Below are 13636 nucleotides of genomic sequence, written 5' to 3' on the forward strand. Positions count from 1 at the left end.
ATGTTTATCCAAACATCCAGAGCTCCCCTAAATGGCTACACTGAGAATCAGATTGTCTATCTATTTAACAATGATATCCACTCTCCAACTTGGATCTGAGAACCAGTATCACCCTTAATAAACAACCAGTTGTTAAGCTCATTTCTTGATGCAAAAATTAATTTAAATGAAAAACCAAGATGGTAGATATTTTGAATCACATGGCCTCCAAGGAGTAACCTTGTGACCCTACCCCCACTCAAATAACAGTCTTCAGATTTGGGGAATCTTCCTTTGAAAGGGAGCCCTTAATTTGGGACAGATGATCTCCTCGACCGTCTCTAGGTCAGATCCTTGAACAAGAGGAGGAAATTGGGGAATTTTACCTTATATATGGTCAACAAACTTCACTATATACATAAACTGCTACTAAAACTTAAAAAAAGTCAACTAAAAAGAAAGCAAATTGGGCTAGGAATCAATACTAAAGTTCATGTTGGAATTAACTATTTACTGGTCATTGGACTTCACATTTGCACCTCCTCTTAGCTTCTTAAATACTGTTACCAATTGGATTTTTGCCCAACTATAGGGGAAAGATAACTTTATTCTAAAACTGAACATTTTTGGACATCTGTGGGAATTTTTCTCAGAAATAGGTAATTCAGTTATCTGGTACACATTCGTAACTCATCAGGTCCATCCACTTAAGGGATGAACTTCACAAGATTGTCCCCCTTCAGATGTCAATCATCATCACTTCTTTGTTAGATCATTTGCTAGAATGGTTCAAAGTCTTCAGAAAAAAAAGTTTACTCCTACATGAAGGATTATCATAGGACATCACTCAGGAATTAGAATATTCCAATTTCTCTCCAGATGTGCCATTTTTCTGCTAACCAAGTGTTTAACAACTTAGAAACTCAGTGAACTTTGTGAATTTATTTTAAATTTTATTTTAATCTTTTAGTTGTATATAGAAGTTGCGCTTTCAACAATGCAGTTTGTGAATATAATGCAAAGTCTAGAAGGCAAATCCCAGAATAAAGAAATAAACTGTATTTAAGAGTGCTAAAATGAAATAGCCAGCATACTCAGTTACTAGGTAAACTACAATAAAAAATGAACACAGGAGATTGACCATACTTAGGGAAGCTGTAGAGTAGTAAACTGACAATACTCAAAGAATAAGTAAAATAGAGTCAAAACAATATTGCTGCGCAAAACCATTACTAAGATCTCTGTTTGATTCCCTCCCTAGAGATTTATTTTAGTCCTAGCAATATATCCTGAGACCAAGTAATCGATCATTTATTTCAAAATAAAATGACCTATTTTTGGAATACTGTCCCGAAATTTTCTTTTGCCTATAATAATCTATTGTCCTGGATAACAAAAAAATTATTGGGCAAGGATTATTTAAAGCTCTCCAACAGAAAGCAGTATAATGAAGCTTATCGAATTTCTTAAAAAAGTAGTAACTTTTACTTGAAGAGCTCTAAAATTGAGCCATATAGATTTATACCAGTGATATAAAACAAGAATGATGGAAAATGATAAAAGGTGAAGGGTCCCTAAATAAAAGGCCAAGTAGCAATTTGATGTGAAAACAGAAAAAAAAAACCGGTAAACCAGGTATCAGTAACTCATATCTGTAATCTTACCTATGCAGGAATTTAGAGGATGGCAGTTTGAAGCCAGTCTGAGCAGAAACATCTATGAGATTCCATCTCCAAAATAACTAGAACACTTGAAATACGTTCCATTTGGAGGCTAAATGTAAATTGTTAGCTTATTTTTTCCAGCTTCTAGTGACTATTAATATTTCTTTCTCTGTGTTATCTTTTTCCATCACCAAAGCATATCACTCTAACTCTGCTTTCATCAACACATCTCAATGAAATCTACCTGTGCTGTGGTGAATAGAAATTCTTTTGTAAAAATACTTAAAATATTATCCCATCCATCCCAACATACCTTTTTCCTTATTTATCTTAATTTTACGTTATGTGCTAAATTTGTTTGCCGTTTAACCCAGCAGTTTATTTGTACAATGCATCTTAATCTATGTAATCACTTCAACATCATCAACACCTTTGGCCCACTCCTTCCCTTATAATTCTCAGTTCTGTGGTATATACAATTAATACTTGCCTGTATTTTAGCCCTTCCCTCTTCATTCTTCTACCCCTCAACATGGCTCCCATCACCCCTCTTACAGAACCCATTTCTTGGTACTTATTTTGTTGGACATTGACATTTAAAAAAAATTAAAGAGTTTTTTTCAAGAACTATTCTATTTCACTCTCTATCATAGAGTCTATTAAACTTCAGTGAATTCATTTGTAAGCCCTTTCTCATCCACTGCTTACCCTCCAGAAAATTATAGGCACATTGTAACTACCACAAATGAAGGAAATAATGAATATATTTCTCTGTGTTTATTTTAAGGACAGTCATGATTATATCCATGAAGGATTTATTTGAATAATACAGTCTCAAGATTCTTTTTGTGTATCAATATTCTTAATCAAATCTTCTCTATCTTTCTTTACCATCAACATGCACAAGTACTAAGGATTAGAATGTAAATATTTCTTGGCAGACCATTGTTAAACCTACCTTATTGATCCAGCAAGAATTATTGTTTTTTGCAATACTAAAGATAGCTAGCTCTGGAAAACTGTAGGTTGTTTTCAAATGTAAATAAAGTGCTTTGCATTGTCATAACTTTCCAAAAGTAGAGACAATTCCTTAGATCTGTGAGAAGATAATAAACTGGATTTTTTTATTCCAGTCGTGGGGCATGAACTCAAGGCATGGGCAGTGTCCATGATTCTTTTTTGTGATAAAGGCTAGAACTCTTAACACTTGCACCAGAGTGCCACTTCTGGACTTTTCTGAGTATTTATTAGAGATAAGAATCTCACGGAATTTTCTGTCTGCTTGCTATGAACCACAACCCTCAGATCTCAGCTCTCTTGATCCTTAGGATTATAGGCATGAGCCCTAGTGCCCGACATAAACTGGATTTTAACTATGCCATCCTAATATAATACTTGTGACATTCCAGAGTGCTAGGCAAAAACACATTTTTCAAAAATGATTTTATAAAGGAATTGTTAGATTAAATTACACTTTGCCAGAAAACCATGCAGACATGCATGTACAGAGAACAAAGAAAAGTTTATTGGCTGGAAACGGGCGAAGAAGACCCCTTCTCACAGGGAGAAGTGAGAAGAAGCACCAGCTATTTTCTGAGGTAACCTATATAACCTAGGAGGTTTTGGAGGGGCTAGAAGGTTTTAGCAGGAGGAGACCCCAGTGTGGATGTGTGGGCCAGGGGCTTCATTATGACAGACTAGAATTTGTAGCTACTGTCCAAATCGTAGATAAGGAGTCTTGCAACTGACCAGATTTGAAGGTCAATCAAACGGCCTCTTGTTGCATTATACGGTGGTAGCTGCCCAAGAGAAATGTCATGTAAAGATAAAAGGGGTTGTCAGATGCCCCTCAGTAGATGAGTGGATCAAGAAAATGTGGGATTTATACACAATGGAATTCTATGCCTCCATCAGAAAGAATGACATTGCTCCATTTGTTAGCAAATGGAAAGGCTTGGAAAAAATTATATTAAGTGAAGTAAGCCAGGCCCAAAGAAACATAGGTCCCATGGTTTCCCTTATTTGCAATATCTAGTATATGTCTGAGTCAAGCAGAAATGGTCAGATAAGGTGATGTTAGGGTAATGAACCCTAAGATATGTATTCAAATTTATTTTTCTTTCATGCGATTGTTACTAACACATTTATAAGATTATATCTTTGTTGCTTTGTATGTCCCTCCACCACAGTCTAACCCACGCATTCACTGTATTTGATGTCGTTATAATTTGTGGAGGGTAAGGGGAAAAACAAGACGTTTAAAGAGGGATACAGGTGGACCCTGCAACAATGAGATGTACAAGTCATTATGTCGAAAACGAACTTTACAAGTTTGGTGCGGGGGGGGGGGTAGTGGAGGCGGGGATGATTAGGTGGGGGGACAGGGGGAGGATGGGAAGGGATGGGAAGGGGAATAAAAGAAAATAAAAATTAAAAAAAAAACTGGGAGAGAGCGAGGGAAATGGTGACATTGTCCAAAAAGATATGTACTCTTTTCCTGATTTATATAACCGAAACCCATCTGTACATCACCTTCACAATAACAATAATATATTTTTAAAATGTAAAAAAAAAAGATAAAGGGGGTTGGAAGGTGATTATCTACTGCCTTTACTAAATGGGCCTCATGTTGCCTAGGAAGGGAGCATGCTAAACTATACTGAGGGGAAGGAGTATACTAAGTGTGTTAAGGGACCTCATTTCTCTAAGGTGAATCATATAAGGAGAATACCTATCTACAATGGCTTTGAACCGTGGTCCTCAGATCTCAGCCTCTTAAGTAGCTAGGATTATAATCCAGCTCATCTTTATCAAGATTTCTTTGGTTATAGAAACTCTTATGTGGGATCATTTATATATTCTACTTTCTTTTTACTATTTCTATGATTAGAACCACTGGACATTTAAGAGATTGAATTGAATCTATGCATTATTTCCTATTGTATGGACATTTTAAGCAATTCTTGTTAAGTCCATTACATAGCATATACTTTCATTCATTTACCTTTTCATTGAATTACATGTCATAGTTTTAAATGCACTAATCCCAGCCTATTAAAAACCTTTTTTGCCTGCTAGTCCTGGGGCTTAACTCAAGGCCTGGGTACTGTCCCAGAGTTTTTCTCAAGGGTAGTCCTCTACCACTTGAGACTTAGCTCCTCTTTCAGACTTTTTTTGTTTAGTGGAGATAACAGTTTGACAGACATTCCTAACCAGACAGGCTTCAAACTGTGAAACCATGAAACTATTATTCTCAGACCTATAGTTTAAATACTATTTTTAATAGAATTAACTTTGATTAAAAAAATCAACTTATACTTTTCAATTGATGTGTACCAGGACTTTTCAAAGCTTATTGATGTAAACTGTATGTATCAAAATTTAAAGTTTATTTGCTATTACTAGAGATTGAGCTATTGGTGCAACTGATTTCCATGAAACTTGCTCCAAACACAAGATAATTATAAGATAAGAAATTCAACAATTAACAGCAATTGGATAAAATCTTTCTAAGGGCCAAGAAAAGAAGTCTGAATATCCTGATAAATGCCCCATTAATAATCAACACAAGAAAAAACATGAAAAATTCCAACGTATATGCTATGAAAATATGCAAGGATGAAAAATATGCCTGAACAATGCTCCAAGGGAATACATTAAACCAAAAGGTACTACTATAACCCTATTAGAATGGCCCAAATCCAAAGCATTCACTGAACCAAACGTTGAATTCCATAAATAGAAACTCACTCATTGCCAGGAGAATGCAATTATACAGGTATGTTGGGAATAAGGAAAATGATGGCAAGGTTATATGGTGAAAATGTTAGGCTTTGTTAGAAATCATGTTCTTTATTGTTTACACAGAAATGCTAAAAACTCAAGTCTAAAACAAAATTACAATGTGGGCGTTTACAACAAGTTTATTCATAGTTGTCTAAACTTGGAAAGAACCAAGATGTACTTCAGTAGCTAACTGAATGGATAAGCTGTGGCCCATCCAGTGTAGTAATCGGTGCTAAAATATAAATGAGTATCCAGCAATAGACATGGAGGAAAGTTAAGCAATCACTAGCTGAAAGAAAAAAATCGGAATACTACATATATATGTACTATTTCTTAAATGTATGTACCCTTTCCAACTACATGGCATAAAAATGCAAAGCCATGAAGACATTAGAAAGGTCAGTAGTTACCAAAGGCCAAGGGACAGAGTTGACAAATGAGAAGGCAGGATAAAGAGAAATAGATTGATGCCATTGTGGTAGATTCATGGTGATGGTCATTCCATGAATGTGAATAAATATATACCAAGAATGAACCCTGATGGAAACTGTGGGAGATACCAGTTGATAATGATGTGTCATTTGGAACAATGTAACACTCAGTGGATATTGATAGCGTGGGAGGCCCTGGATATGTAGGGAGAGGTTATATAGGGAATCTCTGTATCTTCTACTCAATAATTTTTGCCATGAAATATAAGACCAAAAAAAAAAAACTTATTTATGAAAAAATACAACTGCTCACACTCAAATATTTGCATGCTTTCGTTCAAAATATGTTAATGAAAAAGAATAAGCTTACAGCCAAAACTCATTTTTAAATCTAGTTTATCTCCAGTGTATGAGTATTTTATTACTGGTAATATAAATGCCCTTTAATGTAGGCCTTCTCGTTTATTATCATGGAGAGTTCTAAAGTGAAATGAAAAGCAACAGCTTCTTGACAAGATTACAGACTTTAAATTATCCAGATGGGTGAAAGAAATGAGCGCTGCAAAGCTTTATCAACATTGATAGAATTGCATTATTCTAAAATGACATAAATAAGGCACTTCAAAAGCTACAACAAGTATATCATGTAAATTTCTGTTAGTTTTTGCCAATTGACAACTTTTGGACCTTAGGCATAAATAATACATTACCGTGCACAACTTGAGCCAATGCATTTGTAAGCAATTTCACACATTTCTAAAACTGCCTTCTGAGAGTTTACCATGGTAATCCTTAGACGAGTGTATGTGTGTGTGTGTGTGTGTGTGTGTGTGTGCCCGCATGTGCATGTTACTTCAAACTGTAAAAGTACTTTTTATGAAAGTAGTAAGGGAACTTTTATTATGTGTTAGGTACTTCAACATTCAAGTTCCAACTCTTAATTTCCCCAAGAGACTGACAGCAACAAAAAGACAAACACCCAGAGAAAAACAGGAGACAGAAAAAAAGAAAAAAAATGTAAAGGAAGAAATTCAGAACCGAGAAGGGCAAAGACCACTCCCCCAATCTTTATTGGCTGTGTGGCAACGTACCAAGCTGTGGCCAATCCAGCCAGGCGAGGGCTTCCGGAGTCTCCAGAGACACAGGGGATTGTATGCAAATCACCCTTGCAAAAGATGCCTGAGGTACCAGTGTTGGACCCGCTGAATGCAACAAACAGAGAAAGCTCTGAGCTGGGAGCCTGCACAAAGATCCAACCCCCACCCTTCACTCTCGGAACAGAGGGGTTCCATCCCACCAAAGCCGCTGGGCCGCACAGCAGGAACCCCAGAACTACATGGTTCGCCCACAGAAGGCCAGAGCAGAAGAACTAAAAGATATTGGAGCTGATCAGGACAGTACAAACAGAGACAAACCCCAGTGTTCAGAACCTGCACAGAGACCCTTCCCTCACCCATTTGCTGTAGTCCTATCCCATGGCACCAACCCAAACAGCATCAACAGAGGAGAATCACACAGAGCCACCACTGTTCAGCCCAGTCCACAAGCATCTCAAATGAACTCTGATTGCAGCAGCAACCAGAGAACTACATCACACAGAAACAACAACTAGCTCCAGTGTGAGCACCCCAGAAGAGACAGTGTATCCCTCAGGGGAGACCACAGATGGTGGGAACCCTTAGACCTTTAACAAGACCCATACCCCAACACCTGCACTAGAGGACCCACTAAAACTGGGAACTGTTTGAGAGCTCCACCAGACCACAGAGTATATCCAGCTGGCCAGTCTATATCCAGTGCCCCTGGAATACTTTAGATATTTAGAAGGCGAGTTTGAAGGAAGATGGTGGAGGAGAAGATGGAGCCTAAATAAGCTCTCGCATAGAAAGTAGGTTTAGTGTTCAAATGAAGAGTCCTAGGCTAAAGAATCACACCAATTGTGGCATCACAGTACAGAGAGTTTGGCCAGAAAGGGAAAATCCAGGCAAGGAGACAGATCTGAGCACTTGCCAGTAGCCCTGGCAACGGTGGCAGTGGTGGCGCCCGTTGCCACCATACCTACAGACAGTGTCCGGGACAAAGGCTCCAGACTTGGAGGGCAAGCAGATTCTACTCAACACCAGCAAGGACTTACAAGGAGCAGGTATCTTCATCCTGCTGATCGTAGACCAGAGACTGCCCAGGAATCAAGACTCTGGCGTGAGTAGAATCCTGACATCCTCACTCCTGCTCAGGGATCAGAGGAGGGAGACTGCCTCTCCCCCACCACCAGAGATCTCCATCATTGATACTGACAAAGGCTCGGCTGAGCAGCTAGCTCCAACTCAGGCCTTGGAAGAAATCAAAAGAGTCATTTAGCAGGTCAAAGGAACCTGACCTAACCTGCCAAGCTCAGCTCCACCCAGGGGAAAGTCACCACCCAGGCAGAGGGAGCCTCCCCCCACCTCAGAAGTGACTTTCTCACTTGGTAAACAGAGCCAGAGGCTGTCTCTCCCTAGAGCAGCCTAGACAATCAAACCTGAGAATGGCTCCAGGCTGGGCTCTGTGAGTATCTCTGGAGCTAGTACCCGAGGGAAAAGCTACTGTTTGCTGAAAGGCCTCATCCCGACCCAGAACCTAGCCTCATCACAGCATCTCGAAAATAGAGGAAACTTCCATCTCCCTCTCTTGTGATACTCAAAGCAGATCTCCCTCCCACTGAACTGTCCTGGGAGGATCACAAAATCCTGGCTAATGCAGAGCATTTTTCTAGCTGTTCAAACAAACTGACTTAAGAAACCAATCAAGCCCCAGGAAAACCAAACACCAAAAGCAGACCAGGGACTACAGGAAGAGACTGTTATGGACCCAAGAGAGATAAAACATCATGCCATTCCTCCCCCCACCGGCCCCACCCACCAAAAAAGAATCAAACAATTCTTTTTTGTACCATTTAAAAAATTTATTAAAAATTGTTTTCTATTAATCTTTGTTTTTCTCTTATACTTTTTATTTTAGGTGTATATGTGTGTGGGGGTGCTTTTTTTAAATCTTTCCAGAAATTTGAGTCCTTTTTTTTACTGTTCTAATTTTTTCTCTTTCTTTTTTAAATGACTTAATTGCTGTTCTGCTCATCCCTAGATATATACACTCATCATTGATTATTAGGCTTTATACCCATTGTGTACATACTTAATCCAGAAATTTATTACTCAATTCACAACCTTAGGCTTAACTTCTTTAATAGCAGTATTATCTCTTTATATCTATATAATTTTCAAGTAACTAATTTTAAGAATTTTTATTTTTTTAGGTTTTCATGTCTCTTTTCAATCCCTCCCCTCCTCTCATACTATACATTTCTTATCTCATTATCATTTCTTTAAACTTACATAATTTTGAATGTTTCTCTTCCTAAATTTAAATTTTTGTTTTTCCGTTTTTTCTTTCTTTTTTGTTTTCAAATTTCTCTTCTATCATTCTGTCCAATTCAGTTCCCTCTCTGAAATTAAGCCTTTGTTAAATTCACTTTCATTTTATCTCTCCACATACCTCTAATCCTATTTTTCCACACATTTCTCCCTAAACCTGGTTTGCCAAATTTTTCTTTACTGTTCTTATTCCATTAATCCTTAGTTGTTAGATGTTCAATAGATTGTATCTGTTGAACCACATTGTATCTGCAGACATTTTGACTGTGCAACTATAGGACTCTGGTTGATACTTGCCTTAAAATACTGTTCTAGCACAAATTAGTGATACTTTCATACCAAATAGGCAGAACAAGCCAGAAAAGCAAAGGAAAAATGTCAAGTCCAGGTATCTCAATTGCCATGCATGATAATCTGGTGACATAACAGTTAATGAATAATCCAGAGGAAAATTGCCAAAAAGCTCTACAAACACTACTGGTAAACATGGTGAATAAAAAGACTGAAAACCTGCAAAGGACACAGTGCAATCATGATAGGGAGCAAGAGGAGGGAAACTAACGATTAATACAGAAATCTCACGAGTGTTAGGAAGCTACTCAAAGATTAATACAGGAATTGGATGAGCAGTTTGAGAATAGCAAAAGACAAAGGAATTGCATAAGCAGGCTGAGAACAATCAACAGGATTTGGGGAGTAGGCTTCGAACAGTCAAAGAGAAACTCAGGAATTGTGTGAGCAGGCTGAGAACAGTCAAAGACAACTAGGGGAATTGCGTTAATGTGAGGAAGCTAATCAAAGAGTAAAACAGGAATTGTAAGAGCAGGATGAGAATAGACAAAGAGCAATAGAGGGATTCATGGAATCCATAAACAGACAGCTGAAAGGATTCAGGGAGACCACAAAGGGAATGCTGAATGGAGCCCAACAAAAGGAATGGGAGTCCAAGAAAACCATTACCAATCAACTAAGTGATTTGAGAATAAACACTGAACACCAAATTAAGGAAGTAAAGAAGTTCATACAAGATCTAAAACAAAGCTCCAACTAAGAATTTGATGACATCAAAGCCGACCAATTAGAAGGGAAAGAAATTTAAAGAAAGTAGGAAGTCTTGACAGTAGGTGAGACCATGCAGAAGATAGAATCTGGGGGACTGAAGACAGCCTAGGTATTATAGAGAAAGAACATACAACCATCCAAGACAAATCCAAGAAATATAATATATTTATTCAACATTTGAAAGACACCGTCAGAAGGCCTAATCTGAGGATAATGGGTATAGAGGAGCACTTAGAGACAGAAGGTAATTTTCTAAGAAATTTGTTTAACAGGATCCTAGCAGAGAACTTCCCAAACATGCAAAAAGATAGGCCTATTCACATACAAGCAGCTTTTAGAATTCCAAATAGACCAGACAAGAACAGGACATCACACCATCATAATATAATCCACACAGGATCAATTCAGACCAAGGAAAGGATCCTTAAAGCTGTCAAGTAGAAAATATCAATCACTTATTAATCAATCACTAATCAATCAGTTAGAATCACCTCAGATTTCTCAGCAGAGACAATTATAGCAAGAAGAGCCTGGAATGATGTATGCCCTGGCCTAAAGACAAACTTTCAACCAAGAATACTGTACCCAGCTAAACTCTCCTTCATAACCAAAGGTCAAATAAAAACCTTCCATAGCAAAGAAAAACTGAAACAACATATATCCCCCAAACCAGCCCTACAAAAGATGTCCTACACATAAATAAACAACAAGAGCGCAACAAAGGTCAAGAAACTGCACCCAAACTGAGAATCCAAGAACCATAGAAAGTAACCAGATGTTGCAACCACCAAAAGGTAGATAACATGGCAAGAATTCCAAAATACCTCTCAGTCTGAACTCTGAACATTAACAGAGTTAACTCTACAATTAAGCGACATAGACTGTATAGTTCAATTAAAAAGCAAAATCCTTCTATCTGATGCCTTCAGGAGTCACCTTACCCATACAAACAAATAAATTTTCAAAGTGAAAGGCTGGAAGAAAATCAAACAACCAAATGGACCCCATAAACATGCAGGAGTTGCAATCCTAATATCTAAAATAGACTTAAAATTTGAAATAGTGAGAAGAGATAAAGAAGGTGGCTACATACTAATTAAGGTATCCTTTATATTACAATGGCAAATATTTATTTGCCAAACAACCGAATATCCAAATTTATCCAAGAAAAAAAAATTCTCTCAAATCTGTCAAAGATCCAAAGACATTAATTGTTGGGGACTTTAACATACAACTATAACCACTAGGTAGATCAACTGGGTAAAACCTCAACAGAGAAACTGCAGATCTAAACAAAAGCATAGGTTAAATAGATTTAACAGATATCTACCGAATATTTAACCCAGCAGCATCAGAATACACATTTTTCTCTGCATCACAAAGAACATTTTCCAAAATAGACCACATTATAGGTGACAAGGCAAACATGTCCAAATTCAGAGAAATTGAAATTATACCTTGCATTCTCTCAGACCACAAAGGAATAAAATTGGAACTCATCACCAAAAGCCATCAAAAAGAATGTCCGGTAACACATGGAGGCTGAACAACACACTGTTGAACAACCAGTGGGTCATGGAAGGGATTAGAAAGGAAATTCAAATGTTCATGATATTGAACAAAACTGAACACACAAATTGCCAGTTCCTCTCTGATTTCCTACATCAACAAATTGGAGCGATCTGAAATCAATAATTAAATGAGACATCTGAGCCTCATTGAAAAAGAGCGGAAAGATAAACCCCAATCCAGTAGATGGAAAAAAGTAATTAAAATTAAATCAGAAGTAAACAAATTAGAATCCCCAAAAAACAGAGAATGAATCAACAAAATAAAGAGTTGGTTCTTCGAAAAAAAATTACAAATTGACAGACTGTTAGGAAACCTTATCACAAAAAGAAGAGAACAAACCCAAATAAACAAACTCAGTGATGAGAATGGAAACATTACCACAGAAACAACCAAGATTCAGAACATTATAAGGGAATACTTATTAAACCCTTATGCTAATAAATTTGAGAACCTGGCAGAAATGGACCTTTTTCCTAGCAAATATTGACATGCTGAAACTAAACCAAGATGAGTTAAACCATCTTCACAGGCACATATTAAGGACTGAAATAGAAGCGGCAATAAGAGACCTCCTATCTAAGAAAAACCCAGAACAGGTGGATTTACAGCAGAATTCTGATAGGTCTTCAAAGCAGAGCTCACACCAATACTCCTACAAATCTTCAATGAAATTGAAAGAGGAAGTTCACTACCAAACTCATTCTATGAAGCCATCATGATCCTCATCCCAAAACCAGGTAGGAACTCATCAAAGAAACAGAACTACACACCCATTTCTTTGGTGAACATTGATGCAAAATTTCTCAAGAAAATTTTGGCCAAACTACTTCACAAATTCATCCAAAATAAATCATACACCATGATCAAACAGGATTCATTTCAGGAATGTAAAGCTGGTTCAATGTATGCAAATCAACAGATATAATTCATCGCATCAACAAGAGCAAGGATAAGAACCACATGGTTATCTCAATAGATGCAGAAAAAGCATTTGACAAGATCCAACACCCCTTTATGATGAAGGTTCTGGAAAAATTAGGAATCCAGGGAACATTCCTCAAGAAAGGCTGTATATGACAAACCTATAGCCAGCATTATACTTAATGGTGAAAAATTAAGCCATTTCCTCTTAACTCAGGAATGAGACAAGGATGTCCACTCTGTCCACTTCTCTTCAATTTCGTATTAGAATGCCTAGCTACAGCAATAAGAAAAAATGCAAACATAATGGGAATCGAAATAGGGAAAGATGAATAAAACTCTCCTCTTTGCAGATGACATGATCTGTTTTTAAAGAATCGCACAGACTCCACTCCCAAATTACTCCAGCTGATTCAAAACTTTGAAAAAGTGGCATGGTGTAAAATTAACCCTCAAAAACCCATGGCTTGATCCTTTTCCGGTTCATAAGTGTGATGATTGGATTCTCATGTGCTTGGGTGAAATGTGCCTCCCTCTAAACCTTGTTACAACGAGGGCACATTACCCATCTGATGTAAAAAAAAAATTATGGTTTTTCTGTATGCCAACCATGAGAATAGCGTGGCTGAAATCAGGAAGCAATTCCATTCTTAATAGCCCCACAGAAAATAAAATACCTAGGAATACACTTAACCAAAACATTAAAAACCTGATAAAGGACATCAAAATAGAACTTAGAAAGTGCAAAAAACTCCCATGTCCCTGGATTGAAAGGATAAATATGGTGAAAATGGCAATACTTCCCAAGGCT

At 37.4% G+C, this 13636-nt stretch overlaps 1 non-coding gene across 1 annotated transcript; it reads left to right on the plus strand.

The window, feature by feature from the left end:
* The first annotated feature begins 13295 nt into the window (after positions 1-13295).
* On the plus strand, positions 13296-13400 carry LOC138815778 (small nucleolar RNA U13). Its single transcript, XR_011368466.1, has one exon. It is a non-coding gene; the product is annotated as a small nucleolar RNA U13 (small nucleolar RNA).
* The last annotated feature ends 236 nt before the right edge of the window (positions 13401-13636 follow it).

Source organism: Dipodomys merriami, unplaced genomic scaffold (assembly GCF_024711535.1).
Source record: "Dipodomys merriami isolate MVZ:Mamm:240054 unplaced genomic scaffold, mDipMer1.0.p SCAF_669, whole genome shotgun sequence".
NCBI classification, from domain to species: Eukaryota; Metazoa; Chordata; class Mammalia; order Rodentia; family Heteromyidae; genus Dipodomys; species Dipodomys merriami.